A 19,369-nucleotide genomic window follows, 5' to 3' on the forward strand; every position below is an offset into this window, starting at 1 on the left:
CCACAAACAAGAACAAATACTGGGTATCCAAAAAAGAACTCTGGGATGAATATAGTCTTTATTTTGCAACACCCAATAGTGTTTTATGTATAATCTAAAGTGACAACAATTAAGTTTTAATCCGCACTTCCTCTGACAGGTAGCAGCTGTGTTAGGCTGTTGCACAGGCCAAGAAGTTTGGGTTTCAGTACCATGGCATCGCCGCAAGAGAAAGCACAGAGCATGTACTGGTTCACAGAAACAAAATCAGTGACTGTTGTACAAAGAAATTATAAACAAGTCTACAGTAGAAATTCTCTGATTGACAAAAGCACACATAAGTACAAGAAAACTGTTTTACACATTGTGTTACACAAAAACAATTTTTGGAAATCAGAAATGTTTTCAAAGGACATTCACAGGTCCTTTGACTAAGACAAATCATTTGCCTAAGACAAATGCTGAAACACAGAACGAATTTGACTGTCTTTCAATCATTTGACTGTCCAAATCAATCAATTTGTATTGTTAGTCGTTAACTAAACATTTCTAAAAGCACTGTCCATGATGTTCACAATTGAAACTTTGTGCTTATTAACTGAAGCTGCTCCATGAAATTAAACCTAATGAGCCACAAAGAGTTCAATTTTTAAAAACTACCTGCAGTGAATTTTATTTTCTGTTGAAGCAACATTTTATGTTCATGGAGTTATGAATCACATAATTGATGAATATGGAGCTCAGAAAATCTACATGAATCAATGGAATTTGCCTGAAAATGAATGTCTGGTGTGGTATCATGCATAATCAAATTTTTGGGCCATTTTTTCCATGAGCAGACTATTATGAGCATAGTGTATTTGGAAATGTTAGAAAACTTTGTGTTTCTGCAGATTGAAAATATGGAGGCCCTAATTTTCCAAAAGGAAAACCCCCCTCCACATCATGCAGAAGTTGCACACTGCAATCAAAGGAAAATTTCCTTGAAGAAGGAAAATGGATTTCTGCCTTGAAGAAATCAATTTCTTCTTCTGGTCCTATGAAAAAAACATCATTTATCAAGAAAAATATTCAGTCATTTGACCACCTAAGCCAAAGAATTACAGTAACCTTGGAAGTGATTCCTGCAGATATGCTAGCCAGTGTGGAATGAAGTGGATTATCAGTTTCATGTCTGCAGGGTTGTGAACAATCCTCATATTAAATTAAATTAAGCAGTAAAGAAAATCTTTAGACTTTGTATTCTCATGTAATAAAACACGTACATTTGTAATTCTAAATGTAATAAAGTAAATCTAATTTAAAACTGCTGAGTTCTTTTTTGGAAGTCAAATTTTATATAATTTTCAAACTAATGTGAATAAAATGTTCAAGTTCCTTTAAAATATAACAACCTCATCACTTCAACCAATTTTCACAAGAATTTAATCGGATTAATTACTCTGATACACAAGCTACTACACCACAAATCATGCCTTTTAAATAAATTAGACCATACAGAAGATATAAATCTAAACAGATGTTTACATATATGTAAAGAATTTTTTTACACAATTTTTTTTTTTAGACTTAGGAGAACATAAAATATTAGGAAACACATGCATTTTCAGAATCATTCTTTTTAGCCATAAACTAATACAGGTAAATGAAACTAACTAGAGAAAAGATGTTTGAAGATTTAAAACTTTTTTGCTACATTTTCTAAAATTTGAAAAATAGCAACAAAAAACACTTAAAATCCAATAAAAATTATTCATTAAAAAAGAAATAAAGTAGTTACATTATAATAGATTAGAAAGTACAATAAAAGAACAGAAATAATACAATATAAAAAATTAATTTACAGTTTGGTTAAAATGTTATCTTTTTAACCTGTTAACCCAAGAATGAATAAAATAAAATAAATCAACCGTTTAAATTAATTCACTCATTTAATTAAGCATTTTACATTTGTAGATATAATTTTTTTTTTTAATTTATAAAAAAAATATTTTTTATCATTAACTAGCACACAGACTGAACTTTCAAAAAATAAATAATAAGCACTATAAATGCAATGACTATAATAATTGTATTATAAATTAAATTATTTTCTTATTTCATTAAAACAAAAGAGCTATGAAATAATTCTGCACAAAATCGATGTAAGTTAATAGTCATGGTTATGTTACAGAGAGTTGAAAAAAAAATTTGAGAGTATCAGGAATTTTTTTACAGATATTGTAAATATCTGTAATACACAACTGTAATGTAGATGTAAATCTACAATCTCTGGAGGAGATTTACTTTAGCATCAATGTTGATTTTTTGAGTGTGGATGGTGCACATTTTTGTCAAATAATATACTTTAGCTTCTTTCTTTATATGTGATAAGAGGATTAATTTGTTTAATGAATTTGTATTGCTAGATAACATATACTTAAGTTTTTTTTTGACACAATTAGATATATAAAATATGTTCCCCAGAACAATTAGTAAATGTGAATATCTATAATCAATTGAAGGAAAGAAATCCCAACAACAATTAACTCCTTTATATTCAGTTTTATTCTAGCTGGTATCTTATAACTGCTGCCAATGGATGACAATGAAATGAATTTTTGTAGCATGTGAAAAAATGCCATGCCTGACTGGATTCGAACCCAAAACCTTCAGATGAAAGGCATAGATGCTATTACTCTGGCATGAAGATCAGCCTTCAACATTTAAAAGAAAAGAACCGTTACAAATTGTTAGGTTATAATTTTTTTTTAAAATACCTTTATAGTTTTATACCTATATATAATTACAGTTGATCTCTTGAATAATAAAATTTAGTAAACTATTTATTACCCTCCAGAGAACCTGATCTCAACTTCTCTTTTCTTTTTTCTTTCTCATTTCTTATCTTAACAGTTTTTGCCTCTGCATTTTATCTGTACTCATATTAGGTTTTTTCATACAAACATTCTTTTTGCATCCAAATATTTAATAAAATTAACACTGAAAAATATTAAAACTTAAAAAAATAATTGAAAATCCTGACCCCTGCAGGGAAAGAAACCCGCCTTGTGACGATCCTGATCACCACACCATCCCCTCCATTCCAACCCTGATTAGCTTTACTGGAGGTTATCTTTTGGACCCTCTAAACTTGACAACACAGTCATCAGTTTGGCCTATGACAGGATACCTTTATTCAGATTAGGTTAAACATTAAAAAACAAACTTCTACTTCCTTAAATTTTCATTTTTTGAAGTCAGCAGCAAATTAATGTTGCAAGTTGCATTTTTTTTATTTTGGCACCAGTTTCAAATTTTCAACAGAAGAATTGGAAAAAAAATTATTTTTAATTTTTAAGGAAGGCTTTTGAAATTAGTTTCAATACTTTATTTACTTTATTTCAGTTTTATACTTTATTTGGTTTTAGAATGTTATTTATCTACAATATATTGTATAAACTTTATGCAATTATTTAAAACTTACTTATTATTTTAATTTAATTACTTTTATAATCTTTTTCAGACCTGTTTTAATTGCACGACTGCCCAAAAAGGTGTGTAATGTATTTAGGGTGTATGTATGTGTATATATATATATGTTTGTTCCACTGTAGCAGCTCAATGGCCAAACCAATTTAGATGTATGACCCTGCATTGGAATCTTTACACTACCAGGAGTTTCATACACTACATGACTATTGTTCAGATTCATTTGTTTTCTTTATCCTCTTGCTTAATTTAAACATGTCCTGTCATCTTCTTTCTTCTTATTTGTTAATCAACCAGCTGATCTTAATTATTGTTAGAATTAATTATATGAACTACCTTCCTTTAAGATGTATTATCAGCAACATCGCTTAATTTTTATTGTTCTATCTAGACATATTTAATATACATTTAAAATATGAATAAATGTGAAGTTAACTAAACACATACATTATTATAACTCATTGCAATATTTAATTAATGAAGTGTAGATTTTGAAAGTAAATAAAGAAGGGATTATTAATAACTGGTTATCTGGCATTACTTAATGTATACAGCTTAACACAACCAGCAAATTGCTCTGCGGCTGAAATTGTTGTATATTATTTTTGGTTCTCAGGACCGGATTATTAAAAAATATGGATAACACTGGATAATTAAATAATTACGTGAAATATCAGCTGTATGTAGAGTTATAATATTGTATTATATATAAATACTCTGCATCTTGGCAAATTCAATCTTCATTGGTGAAATTCAATAATAATAATTAACTTAATGAATGAAAATATTATTTTGGAGTTTCCTTCACTACATTAAATCTGGGTTTGTAATTTATATTAACATCATTATCTGTATAATAGTTGTGTAATTTAGTTTTACTTTTTTTTGGGCCATATTAGTTACTGTAATCATTATGGATGAAGAACAATTATGAAGACAAAGAAAATTAATTAAGGCTTCCGTTAGAAGAATTGGAACATTTGCAGATAAATTTGATGTATCACAAGATGACAGCTATGCTTTGCAAGTGAAATTACAAAATCTGCTTGATTTACACCACAATCCTGATTCCATTTAGATACAATTAGAAATGGACGTTGATGATGATAGTTTGTCTTTAGATCGAGAACAAGTCAAGGAAAATTTATGCAATATAGAATATAAGTTGTAACATTTATTAAATAGTCAGCATAGAGTAAATAATCAAGAACATTCTGTAGACACAGCTATTAAACAATTACAATTGCAACCTATCAATTTACCATTGTTTAAAGGTGACATTCTTGAATGGCCTCACGTTTTTAATATATTTAATGATTTAATCTGCACTTGAAAAAATTTAACAAAAATTACATTATCTGCATTCATCGCTAAGAGACAAAACCTTAGCCATTATTAAAAGGCTTCCATTAACCAATGAAAATGATAAAATTGCATTATTTTTATTGATAAAACGATTTGATAACAAATTTATGATTGCATATTTTAATGCAGATTGCATTTTAAAAACTATTTTTTTAAAAAAAGAATCACTAGATCTTCTATCTAAATTCATTAATGACATTTCTTCATCTGTCAACTCAGTTGAAGCAATGCAACTTCCAGAAAGATTATCAAATAAGGGCTGTCCAAACTTTTTTAAGAGTTCCTAGAATTTCTTGAGACCAGACATCACATCCTGGAAAACCTCAGTTAAAGTACTACAAACTCACAATTCAGTATTGGAAATATTAAAGGACAACATTACAACAATGCATTTAAATCTCATCGCAAACAACCTACTTCAAACTTTAACAAGATTCATAAACAACAGAATGTTAGTTATTATTGTAGATCTAACTTTAAATATTGTTTACTTTGTAATCCCAATCATCAGTTACAAAACTGCAAAGAATTTTTAAATTTATCCAATGATGAACGAAGAAACCTTTTAGAGTGTAATAATTGTTGTCTCATATGTTTTCACAGAGGTCATAGTAACAATCAATGTTACTCAAATAACTTGTCATTTATATCAACAAAGACATAACACACTCGTTCATACTAATAGAATTAATGATTCTAAATTAAGTAATGATAAATTTAGTAATAATGAATATTGTTCACAATTAAACAAAAATGTAATTTTGTCTACTGTTGTAGATGACGTTTTTGGTCATTCTCATTCGTGAACAATCTTGTTAGACTCAAGCAGTCAAATTATACTTTTGCAATTAACTTTTGCACATACAAGTTTGCTTGCAAATTGGGACTTTAACTCAATAAAGATTTGCCTATTTCAAGTATAAATAATGCATTGGCCAAATCTGATTATAGTGTAGTACTTACATTGCATTCACGATACAAAAACTTTTCATTCAAGGCGCATGTGCTGTTTTGTCAGATGTAACTAATAACCTTCCATTACATACATTTGAAACTTCTCATCTTAATCTTCCTCAAAATCTATTCTTTGCAGATCCTAAATTTAATACATCAAATAATATTGATATTTTAATTGGAGCCCAATTTTATTTAGATCTTATTTTACCTCATAATTTTATTCGAAATTCAAGATATTCTATTTTTCAAGAGACTAAGCTAGGATATATTCTTAGCGGCTATCTTCCTACTAAATTTAAACAAAAGAATACTATTGCATCCCTTTTTACAAGCAACAGTAACTTAAATCTTTCAACTATATTTGAAATTTTTTAAAAAATTGATGAAACTGATTCTGATGTTTCAGTTAATGAAACTTCTGCATGTGAAACACACTTCCAACTTAATACCACTAGGAACAATCAAGGCAGATTTATCATCTCATTACCACATAAATCCGATAAACTCCAGCTAGGTGATCCTTTCACTAACACTAAAAACAGGTTCTTATATCTGGAGCAAAGATTATGCAGCAATTCTAATCTTAAAAGGGAATATTCCACCTTTATGCAAGAATACTTAAGGTTAGGCCATATGTCATTATTTAATTCTGACGATTTATTAACTAATGAATCAGATGTGTATTACTTACCTCACCACCCAATATTTAAGCCCAGAAGTCTAACTACTAAATTGCGAGTTGTTTTTGATGGCTCAGCTAAAAACTCTAATGGTTTATCTCTTAATGATACACTATTAGTTGGGCCTGTTGTCCAACAGGATTTATTCTCAATAATACTTGGATTTAGAATTCATAACTATGTCATTATATCAGACATTTTTTCTTTCTTTTTTCTCTGGACGAAAAACAGTTTTGTGTTATCGCCCAGAAAACAAAAATATTAAATATAAAAATAAAATATATAATCTAATAACACAACAAAACTAAAACAAAATAGAAACTTAAAGTATAACTTTAAAAACATAATTAAAACTCAAACTAAAATACTAAAAACAAAGGCAAAATAAAAAACGTAAACTAAAATGTTAAATAACAAAATATACAACTACAGTAAAAAAAATAAGATTTTAAGAGCACTATTAAAAGTATGTAAAATGGTATTTTTATTTCTCCGAAGTATTAGTATTTTTAAAAATAGTATTTTTTATTAGTATTTTTTTTAAAAATACCCAGTCCGAAACTTCATTATTGCCCAGGATTTGACAAAAATTTCTGGGCAATTTAAATTTACGATGCAAGGCTGGATAACATATGCAATTCACAAGGATGTGGCGCACAGTCAAGCGGCACTTGCATCGTACGCATATCGGTGCATTTTCTGTTGACATCAGGTACCTGTGAGTAGCTCTCGTATGTCCTATCCACAATCAACAGAGGACCACTTTCTTTCAGCGAATTTTGCTATGGGAGGAATCCCATGACACCATAGTATATTTCATATAGCAAAGTTTGTTGTTGACTGTGGCAATCCAGTTGTATTGCTAACTCACTCGAAATGCATGTTTAACATGGTTAATAAAGTCGGATGTAGTAACACGGGTAGTGAAGGATGATTGACTACATGCGTCTTTAGCAGTGGAATCTGCACGTTCATTATCTGGAATCCCCACATGATTAGGGATCCAGCAGAAACTCACTTGTGTGTTGCAATAGTTCAACTCAGCGATTGCATTTTAGGTGTCAGACACTAGGATGTCTGGAATAACATTTTTCTAAGGCTTGAAAAACACTACACAAGTCACTACAAATAAGGATATGATGTTAATTGGGGTTAATGGTATTCAAAACCTTATGTATAGCATATAGTTCAGCAATAAAGGCACTTGTACGACCAGGTAGACCAAAAATGTAGGTTCAATCATTAACAATAAATGTGCATCCAACGGTATCGTAATGTTTCAATCCACCTGTGTATACTACTGGGTCTGGGTTTGTCTTGGAGACAATATGGTGAAACACTTACTGAAAAAAAATAGGTGGTGTTGATTTTTTATTGTATATTGTGAGGTCAAACATAAAATTAATAAGGTTGATTTTCCACGGAGATTACAAACACAGATAAATCAGAAAAATGAAAGGTGTGTCAACACCTAAGGTGTAGTAAACACCCAGTATGAATACCTACAGGTGCAGTATAATGTTGATAGTCCTGAGCATAAAAATGAGCCCCAGGAAATATGGTGAGCATTGAAGTCTCCTACTGTTAACGAAGGCTCAGAGGGATCCCACAACTGGATTCACTAACTGCGGCAGCTAACAACATTTTTTAATTTTTGTCAGCTCTGAAATAATGTCTGTAAGCGAAGCAACTTTATCAGATAATATCTGAACAAGTTTTTTTAGCTCATTGCAGGATCCACACTGCTGATTACCTAACTCTGTGGGAGCTTGTTTATGATGTAGTGGTGGCAAAAGACAGATCTGGTTTAACTAGGTTCCGTGAGTTAATAGTTTCTGTGCATTCTCAGTATGCAGTTGGAAAAGATAGCTTCTGCTTGGTAGAGATTCTGAGAATTGCCTTTTCTTCTTCAAAAGTTAGGCAATCCCAGGAGTGAGCTGTATGTGAACCACTGCAGTTCACACACTTTTCATCTTCATGGCAGTTAGTGTCATTGTGACCTTCCTTAGCACATCAAGCACAGATCTCCATCTTCAGTGTGACCATAACCTTGGCATTTGAAACATTGATGCGGGTAGGGTATGAATGGTCGTACCCAAACCGACAGGTAACCCACTTTAATCCTCTCAGGTTGTACTGGGAGTTTAAAGGTTAGTATAAAAGAAGGTGTTGGTTCTTCCATTCCGCTCTGCCATTTCATTATACGTTTCACATCTTCAACTTCTTGGATTCGAAGATCATCAGCTATTTCCATTATGTTCAGCTCCAGAAGGTTCCAGCAAAAAATTACTCCCCACCTGGAATTAAATGTTTTGTGGTAAATTGTATTTATGTTTATACAACCCATATTAGTAACACGTAAGAGAGATCTACTCTGGTCATCGTTATGAGTTTCAATTAATATTGATCCATTTTTTAATTTTTTGATGTTCTTCGGTGAGCCACATGATCCTGTTATTACATTGTTAATCAGGAAGGGCGAGACCTTATGAACAGAGCCACTTTCCTGAGTATTTCACATATTACCGAATTTAATGTTTTACAATTTACATTGTTTTCTTCATTACTGACATCCTCGTCAGTCAGATCTGATTAAGGCCTTTTCACAAATTGTTTTTGGTGGTTTTTTCAGATGGACCACCAGCGATCATAGAATTTATATTTTGGAACTGAATATTGGTCCCATGAGTACCAGCGATATAACGGACCACTACAGCTGAGCACACGCGTACTGTAGCTAGAGCTAAATACAACTGGGTTCGCCTACGTGCTCAGAGGACATCGTTCGAGACTCACTACGTAGAGCCATTCATCCATCGGCATGATAGTTCCCACCTTGGATTATGGTTGCGCTTCATAAGGTGTCACAACATCAACAAGTGTATGTGTAATAAGAAATAGTTTAGAATGTTATAGTATTATTATGTAAGGTTATACATTGTAAATTGTATAATGTTCTTGGTGTAGTGTATGTGTATAGTGTTCTGCAGCTCAGTATCTAGTGGGAAGAAAAGCTGCAGAGGCCAGGCCCATGAGGACGCCAACCCCCAAAGTCTTAAAGAGTAAGAATCCCCATCAAGGGTACATCAGAAATAGCAAAAATGTATCATCAAATACTAGTTAAATCTTATGTCACTAATTTATAATGCATTTTGTGGCGTGAATCTCCAGATCAACAACTACATTTTACACTTAGAACTATAATACATGAATCCGCTTCTGCTTCATACTTAACCTATAGATGCCTAATTCAAATATCAAATGAAAAACAAACAGATTTCCCATTAGCATGCAATGCTATTAGAAATTATTTTTATGTTGATAATTTTATTTCAGGCTCTGACCATCTAGATGAAGCTATCCAACTAAAGGTTGATGTTTCTAATTTACTCCAACATTATGGTTTTCCATTTCATCAATGGTTCTGTAATAATCATAATACTGCACTCCTGAGCATAATCGTTCTATTCCTTTAGCCCAGGAACATGAGTTACGTATCTTAGGCATTTTATGGAACAATTCTACAGACACACTATCATTTCAAATTACTCAGCTGATTAATGCAAAAATTTATACTAAAAGAATTAGTCTCTCTATTATTACAGGAGTATTTGACCCATTAGGTCTTACTGGTCCCATTGTTTTCTCATCATAAATGTTTTATGCAATCTTTATGGTAACTTAAAATTAATTGGGATGATAGATTAATCACAACAATGTTATCTCAATGGTATAAATTATACAATTAGTTGCACTTTATTGAATTAATTAAAATAAGTTATCCAATTAAATTCAACAATGGCGCTGAGGCTAACTCTCCCAAATACACGGATTTTCAGATGCCTCCATAAATTGTTTGATTAGAAAATAAAGTTTGAATGTAGATACAACAGGGGGCTGTTGTATCTACATTCGAACTTTATTTTCTAATCTAACAATTTCATGTAATTTACTTTGTTCAAAATCAAGACTTGCTCCTTTAAAGCAAATAATACTACCAAGGCTTGAATTATCTGGTTCTCTACTACTCTCATGTTTATTAGTGAAGGTAATAAATGCTCTGAATATGCATATTGATGAAATACATTTGTATTCAGATTCAACAATAGCACTGTCCTGGATTCATGGACATCTGTTTGCTTGGAAGGTATTTATAAGTAATAGAATTAATGAAATTCAAAGAGATACCTCAAATGCTAAATGGCACTATATTAAGTCTTTGGAAAATCCAGCTCTAACGTATTGTCTAGGGGTTGTAATCCAAGTTAAGTAAATTAATTGGTATATCACTTTGGTGGCATGGTCCTCCTTGGCTCTTACAATTTTCATCTCATTGGCCAAATGTTCATATTAAATTTAATAACTACAGTGATGATCTGGAATGTCTTATAGAAAAGCATAAAGCATATATCAACAGCTTAAGTACATACTAGTTTTATTAACTATGCACAATAATTTTCATCTTTACATAAGCTAATTCGTACATTCTGCTTTTATTTCTGATTTAGGCACAATCTTAAATTAAATTGAACAAATTACTAGTCATTTTACTACAAGGGAATTAAATCAAACCCTTACCTCTTTCATAAAACAGTCTCAACATGTATATATCTTAGTGATGAAATAAATAAACTTAAGAACAATCAAATTATTTCTAACCAAAATAAAATCATTTCACTTGATCCATTTCTGGATGACTTAGGACTATTACGAGTGGGAGGTAGATTACAACACTTTTTATTATATTATCAAGCTAAACATCCTATTATCCTACACTCAAAGACAACTATAATTAAATTAATTATTACTGCTGAGCATTTACGTCTTTTACATTCTGGTATACAATTGACGCATCATTCATTACGCCACAAATGCTGGATCTTAAATGCTGAAATAAGCATTTCATCAATCGTTAATAAATGTTTGAATTGTTTTCGTTTTAACACAAAAACTCAAATGCAACAACGAGGTCAGTTACCACCTTTCAGAGTAATTACCTTCTCATCCATTTTCTGTCTGTACAATAGACTATGGAGGTCCACTTACAATTCGTCATGGCAGGCAACAGTCCAAAGCCTTAAGTAAATCTTATACCATGCTTTTTATATGCCTCAGTACCAGGGCAATTCATTTAGAATTAGTCCCAGATTTGACTACACAGTCATTTATCGCAACACTCAAGAGATTTATTTCATGAAGATGTATTCCTACCCAAATCCTTTCCAATAATGGTTCCAACTTCTGTTTTGCCAAAAATATTTGGCAATGACTTATTTAAATTCTTAAATTCAGAAAATTTTAAATCAAACATTCACTCTTTTCATCCAAACAAAATATATCATGGTCATTTATTCCACCTTCTAAGCCCCATTTTGGTAGCTTATGGGAAAGTGTAATTAGTAGCATAAAATATCGTGTACGTCGTCTAGTAGGACAAACAATCTTGAACTTTGAAGAATTGTATACAGTTTTAACACAGGTTGAAACACATCTTAATTCTCATCCCATTTTTACTGTTTCTACAAATCATAGGGACCCAGAACCACTATCGCCTGGACATTTTCTTATCAGTTGTCCACTTGTCTTCTGTTCCAATCCATCTGGAAACAATGGTCTAAGGACTATCATCATTATCTACAGTAGAGAAATAAATGGCAATTCCCTTCACATAATCTGTTTATTGGAGACTTATTATTAATCTCTAAGGAGATTAATACATAGCATAAGAATACAATGGAAATTCAGAATTATCACTAAAGTTTACCCAGGTCCTGACCAATTAGTTTGAGTCATCGATTTAAAAACTGCTAATGGTCAGCTCCGAAGACCTGTACATTAGAGTTGTATTTGCTGCCAGTAGCTGACAATTAATTGAATATTGTTTATTTAAAAAAAACCTTTCACATTTTACTAATTGAGAATATTTCTAAACTAATAATTTTATTGATTGATATCTTACTTTATTTTTTTTCCCCCCACATCTAGGAGGGTGAACCAGCTAATGCATTGCACACCCTCAGAGGCTGCCTTTGCCTCTATCCTACTGAGACCCCGCGGGACCCGGCTATGCCGTTCCCCACGGGGGTCGTTCACCCAGTAGGCCAGGACTGGGTCTTTTATATGCCTGCCTCTAACCATACCCCCTCCCTAAGGAGGGATCCAGCCGGGTCTGTCTTTTTTTTATTACCTACAAACTCAGGGGGTCCCCAGTCAGTCATCAAGAGTGGCCCACCTCAGCAAACCACCCTCTCATGAGCAGAGCTGCTCCTGTAAGACCCTACCTCCAGGTTACCTCGTTTCACTCAACAGCGTCTCGTTCCTTAGTCTTCATAATATTCGTGATTAAGGTTGCTACGGCGTTCCATTCACGATGTATTAACATGTATTGTATGGTATTATCTGGTGTCAGTCCTTGAATGGCACATATATGCCTCAGTTCGTCCCACCGGTGACACAAGTATATCGTGTGTTCCATGGTATCTATTTCTTCACAGTATTGGCAAACCAGTTTGAGCCTTCTGCCAAAGCAATGGAGATAAGCCCCAAACCCTCCAAGTCCAGTCAACAACTGAGAGAGATGGAAGCCCACCTCCCCATGATTTGTGGAGACCCACGAGTCAATTCATGGAATCATCCTTCTTGTCCAAAAACCGGTATTTGAGGCTTGCCAGTATGTCTGCCATTCTTCCAACATTTGATTTTGGGCTTCTTTGTGCGGCACACCATGCCATATCCTTTTCAACATCAAGACGCGAAGATGTACGGGAGGAACTCCCGCAATCACCTCGAGTGCATTCTCTGAAACAGTTTTGTAAGCCGATATTATGCTTATATTCATCCTACGCTGTAAAGATGAGAGTCGTTGAAGGTTAAATTTTTTATCAAAAGCCTCCACCCAAGCCGGAACAGTATAGTATATTATTGACATGGCTATTATTGACAGTATAGTATATTATTGAACAGTATCAGTTTTCTCTTAGAAGGGCTTACTCCGGTGATTACTCATCAGTCATTTTAATTTTCCGATGACAGTTTCTGCAAGTTCAGTCACTTTGTTCAAGTGTACAGTATGTAATCGGTTTTTATGCAACCATATGCCCTAAGTATTTGACCGTGTTGGTTGCGCAGATGACCGTATCACCTACTCAGACAATTATGTTTTGGAGCCTACGACGGCCAATCGTAGGCTGTCGCTGAGGTCTTAGCGGGCGCTAACATCAACCCTTTGTCTGAAAGCCATGCCTGTATTTTTATGATCGCGGTATTTGCATACTCCTCCACTTCTTGTTCAGAATACCCGGAAACCTGTAAAGCTATGTCATCCGCATAGGCCACTAGTTCCACATCTCCATCGAACTCGATACGTAACACCCCATCGAAAGCTAAGTTCTACAGGAGTGGTCAAGAACCAACCCACTGTGGAACTCCTCCAAATACTTCAACTGGGACGTCTCCCTCTTCAGTACTGAAGTGCATCGTTCTGTGATGAAGGTAAGAATTCATAATTCTTCTGAGATATGGACTAAAGTTTTTTTTCAATCAAGGCCTGATTGATAACCGGCCAGGGGAGGCTTCCGAAAGCATTTTTGATGTCTAGGAGGACAACCAATGGTATCCTCCGTCGACGCCGAGAACTACCCGCTCTTTCTCTGGCGCAGTTAATCATGTACTGCAGAGCGTCAACCATGGATCTTCCTTTGACAAAACCGAATTGTTTGTGAGACAATCCGCCTCTTGTTTCCAATTCAGCCCCGAGTCTGGTGACAATCATTCGTTCAAATAAATTCCCAGTGGTATTTAACAGACATATCGGTCTGTATGTAGTTTCTCCTGGCTTTTGGTCTTTGGTTTTTGTAATCAAGACTGTATTTCCAACAGTCTGGGAAGCATGTCTTTTCTAGTGCCACGTTGAATGCGTCCAATACTGTCTATACACTATTTCCTTAACAATTTTGCCTGGAACCGAGTCAGGCCCCGGGCACTTGTTGGGATGTAAGGGGGTTACTGCAGATTTAAGCTCATCAATAGTGAGCGTATTGTTATGCACTACCAGAATCTCTCTCCATTCGGTTTCTAAGACTGGAAATAATTGTTTCACCTTTTCAATCACCACTTCACCAGGGGATATGTCTACCAAATCAGTCCATCACAGCCTTGTAGGCTCCTCCCCCCCCCCCCCCCAGCGCAAAGGATCAGCATCAATCTCAGCAATGAACTTCTCCCATACATTTATCTTAGCTTCTCTGATAGCATTAGTTAATGCCTTTCATGCGTGACTGTATTCTTCTCTCTTTACCTCATCCACTCGACCAGTTCTACGCGTGTCCCGCTGCATTCTTCTCCTCAATGCGAGTACTGATGCTCTTATTTCTGCAACTGCCGGAGACCACCAGTATAACCGGCATCTACCTGGCTCATCCTGCTGTCCTGCATGTCTGCAAGCATTTTGGAAGTATTCAAAAAGATGTTCTGGGGTTATTTGTGTATTTCCATCAAACATTTGCGAAACCTCATCAGCCACGTTTCTAGCTTCATAGTCCGTTGGCTACCAGCGTGGGGTGATGGCGTTGTGGTCAGTAGCAAGTTCCTCCTGCCGCACGCGCCAGTCAGTAATGGTTGGAATTATACTTTCTGTTGCCATCGTTATAACAACGATCGAGCCTTGACCCCATCCGATATATGTGGGGACACATACGTGTCCCTACTGCCGCAAACATACTGACCATGGCATATCCGCGTCTTGTCGAGAGCCTACCACCCAGCTCACGACATTCAGAATTCAGATCGCCCATTAATACAATGGGTTTCCGACGTCCTCTTATAAATTCTTCTTCTTCTATAAATTCAGAAAATATTACCATCCCCGAGTTGGGGAAGATATATGTAGATACTAGTATATGTTGAGTCAATTCCACATTCCAGCCCCGTAGGGGAAGACACTCGCCTAGTGACGTTCCGATCGCCACCCCCCCCCCTTCCTTGCCCTGTTGGGAGTCAGTCGACTCCAAAGCAACAAATCCGTTATGTCTAGAAACACCTATCTATGCATATCGACCTGATACATTCAGAATAGCAGCGTCTGCATTCCTATCAGCCTCCCAAGTGTAGGCAGCCACCCTCCTCTTGTTAGGTTCCGAAACCGCTAGAGTCGATGTTTTCCTCAATCGCTGTTCTCCAAATCAAGTCGTGCGCTAAGGCGCAACGGTTTGCATTAACTTGCATCAGTTTTATCAGTCAGTCTTCTTGCAGGCCCCGCTGTCAGTCCGATGGCCAGCCTTATTACATTTCAGGCACTTTGAAGGCTCCGTACAGTCTCTTTTCTTATGGCCTTGTCCGCCGCAGTTATAACATCGACCAGTGCGATCAGGCCCCTTACATTGAGAGGAGGGGTGGCCCATCTCTCCCAGCACCTAAAGCAGTGAGTATCGGATCTTATCTGGAACTACAAAGTACCCATCCTATACGAATTCCCGCCTGTATAAGTTTCATTGCCGCTCTGTGTGTTGTGATAAGTGACGCATTTTGCGTATTACCGTAAGCGGGTCTAATGGAAGATATTTTAAATTCATCCTGATCGCCAATACTTCAGCCACCGCATCTCTTATTTCATTCTCAGTTGCGTCACAGTCCAAGTCTCTGAGATGGACCACGGTCCTGCGACTTCTTTTTAGATCAATCTGTAGGTCTGCGGCTCTGTCCCTGAGCACGTTTTTTAAACCCTCCGCATTCGTACGTCCCTTGATCCGAATGCATAATTGCTCATCAGCACCCTTACGTAATGCTAGGACTTCTCCAGTCTCTTCTCTTGTAACAGATTGTTTCACAGTACGAAGAAGGTCAGCGTATGATCTTCCCGTGAATCTTACTATTAGCGTGCTACTGTCAGAAACAGCTGGCGTAGTCAACCTGACGCTCTGAACAGATCCACTTTAAGCTTTTGCCGTTGTATGTGGCAACACCATTTTTATTTTACCAAGTCTCCCTCTCAACGTATATATTAACATACGTTTTATGGCCATACCGATTTTTCCTTCCGGTAAAACAAAAGTTGGAGACGGGGAATCCTTCACCACCTTCCTGATCGCCCCTAAGATGCCGCATAGTGCATTTTGTTCTCCTTCCTCCAGGTCATAGAAAATCTTATATTTTCCTTTAAAGGATTTGTCAGCCTTCCTTCCCATGATGGTAGCTTCTTCTTTAATAATATCCCCTTGTCTAATGTCTGAGGACTGTACACCCGCATTTCCCCGCCGACGTTCAAGAGTTCTGAATGCGCAGACATCTCCCTCGGCCAATCCTGCATTGTTCACCAGTTGCACATGTCCAGATAGGTCTGTTGGCTAGCGTTTCGCTGCTAACCCGATTAGTTCAGCATCAGTCAGTTTTTCATCTAGGATTGTTGCGCATATCAAACGTGTGTCGTTCATCAGTCTGAGTCGCCTGTGTAGTTCGTTTAGTGGGTACAGTTAAGTCAAGCAATTCCTGGAGACCGCTGAAGATAGCTTGCAATTCTTTTTCATGCGTATTGATAAAATCATGAAGTCCAGTACCGTGGTTCTGTCTCAAAATGTACAGGACAAGTCCCAGTCTGTTGGTAAAGGTTTTCAGGTTTCCTGATGGTGGATCCTCTTCATCCGTTGATGATTTTTTAACTTTCTTCCGTCCTTTGTCAGATCTAGCTGGTTTGGATGCTGACGAGCCGGTCGAGACAGAAGAGGACGACTCTTCATCCATTATGATGTTTGGTTATTGCTGCCGATAGAAAGGTCAGAAAAATTTTTAAGTACTATCTCTGTGTTCTACTCTTAATTCCTAGTATTTTCATGCCCCACAAGGAGGGTTTAGGGGCTCCAAAAAAAAAGGGGGGGACGGTATTTTTTTTGGGGGGAAGGTAAAATAATGAAGCCAATAATGAGGTCAAAAAAATGAGGGGGTTCGAAAAAAAATTTTTTCGGGGTTCCGAAAATGTATCCCCCAAATTGAAGTCAAAAAAATATAGGCCAGGAAGGAGGGTCAGGGGGTCGGAAAGGACCTGGAATGAATAGATCCCAGTTGGTTTGGGGGTAAGAAGTACAGGAAGGGATCTATTGAGAAAAAACCATTCCCCCTTATATTCCTGTCTCCAGACTTAGAAAAAATTAGCGCACTCACCATGAAGATTGAAGAAAATTTCCTAAGTCCTTGTTTACAGTATTTGGTTGCTTGTCGAATCTTGTAAACAGAACAGCTACTCAAATGTAGTCCTTAACGCTTATGGCAATTAGGTCAACGTTAGAAAAAACATAAAAAAGTAGTCCGTTATCCTTTAATCACAATTTTCTTTAAAACACATGCACTAATATATTCACCAATAGTTCCAATAGTCCAAACCAAAAAACCAATAAAAAATCTAAAAAACGTGGAGCAAAGAAACAACACATCTGCTCTGTTCATTCATTTATTGTATTTTATTAATACGCTTTCAATTGTGATTTATATTATGGTCATAAATGTTATAGATTGTTATTATAATGTAATATTCTGTATTTATATCAATATATTTATATCTCACTCATTCACTCATATGCTCTTAAAACTTCTAGCACTCTACAGACTAATTATTATACTACATTTACATGTACATACATACTACACACAGGCACATATGCAGACAACACATACAACATAAAAAAAAAACACACACACACACACACACAGATATTATATGATAAATGTGATAAGTCATTAATGTGCAATAAATCATCATTGTTTATACTTTCTAGCCAATGACAAAATAGTAATTTGGGTCACTGGACACATCTTCTCGCAATAGGTGCATCACGAACAACATATTTAAAGAAATCCTAGTCACTATAAGATAATAGGCACAAGTTTGCAAGAATAAATATATTTACGTAAAAAAAGTTATTAATATTATGAGCATTATGATTATTATTCTTATTATATTAATATTTTTAAACATTGTCATTGATTTGTGATCACTATTATATATTACACTGATTAAAAAAGAATGTAAAATAAATATACTTTGTTTACCTCGTGTAAATGAAACACTCGATTTACCAGGTGTGTAAATATGAAACCGGAATTTTTATATAGAAAGTACACGTTTATTGTATGAAAATGGTAAAAAATATTTTATTTGAAATACTGTCCATCACTAACTATACCTTTTTCCCATCTCTCTGACAATTTATGAATACCACGCCAAAAAAACTGTTGCTCTTTTAAGACAAACTGAGCCATTTTTGTACATTTTCATAAGAAGTGAAGCCCTGCTCAGCAAGTGCGTGTCCCATCGATGCAAATAAATAGTAGTTGGACGGAGCCAAATCAATGTTGAGTAAGCTGCATGCTACTAAAGTGTTTCCCAACTAAACGCCTCACTCGTTTCCTTGAACAGGTTTGCTGTGTGTGATGGTGCATTATCATGAAACAAAATCACTTTTTGTTGCCTTTTTTGATACTGTCATTTTTCACGCAATGCTTGATTCAAATTAATCATTTGTTGTCGGTAGCGTTCAGTACTAACGGTTTCGCCAGGGTTTAGTAGCTGATAACAGATCACACCTTCTGATTCCACCAAACACAGAGTATTGTCTTCTTTCCATAGCAATGTAACCTTGAAATCAATATCGATGGTTCGTCTGGAGTTAGTCATGATCTTTTACGCGTAGCATTCTCGAAATATAACCACTTTTCATCACCTGTCACAATTCAATGGAGAAATGACTTTCTTTTCTACCTGGCGAGCAGCAATTTGCAAATGGTTTTTCGGTTTTCTTGCTGTCTTTCATTCAGTTCATGTGGAACCCATTTTCCCATCTTCCGGATCTTTCCCATGGCTTTCAAACATATGGAGACGGCTTCTCGTGTTACATTTAATTGAGCCACGAGTTGTTGCATCTGAGCGTTAT

General features: G+C 35.2%; 1 protein-coding gene across 2 annotated transcripts in view; it reads right to left on the reverse strand.

The window, feature by feature from the left end:
• The window catches only part of LOC142324193 (G-protein coupled receptor 143-like), a 77,487-nt gene that overhangs the window by 15,397 nt on the left and 42,721 nt on the right, over positions 1-19,369 (reverse strand). The gene's annotated exons all lie outside the window — the stretch shown is intronic.

This window comes from Lycorma delicatula, chromosome 4 (assembly GCF_047948215.1).
Source record: "Lycorma delicatula isolate Av1 chromosome 4, ASM4794821v1, whole genome shotgun sequence".
Classification (NCBI taxonomy): Eukaryota; Metazoa; Arthropoda; class Insecta; order Hemiptera; family Fulgoridae; genus Lycorma; species Lycorma delicatula.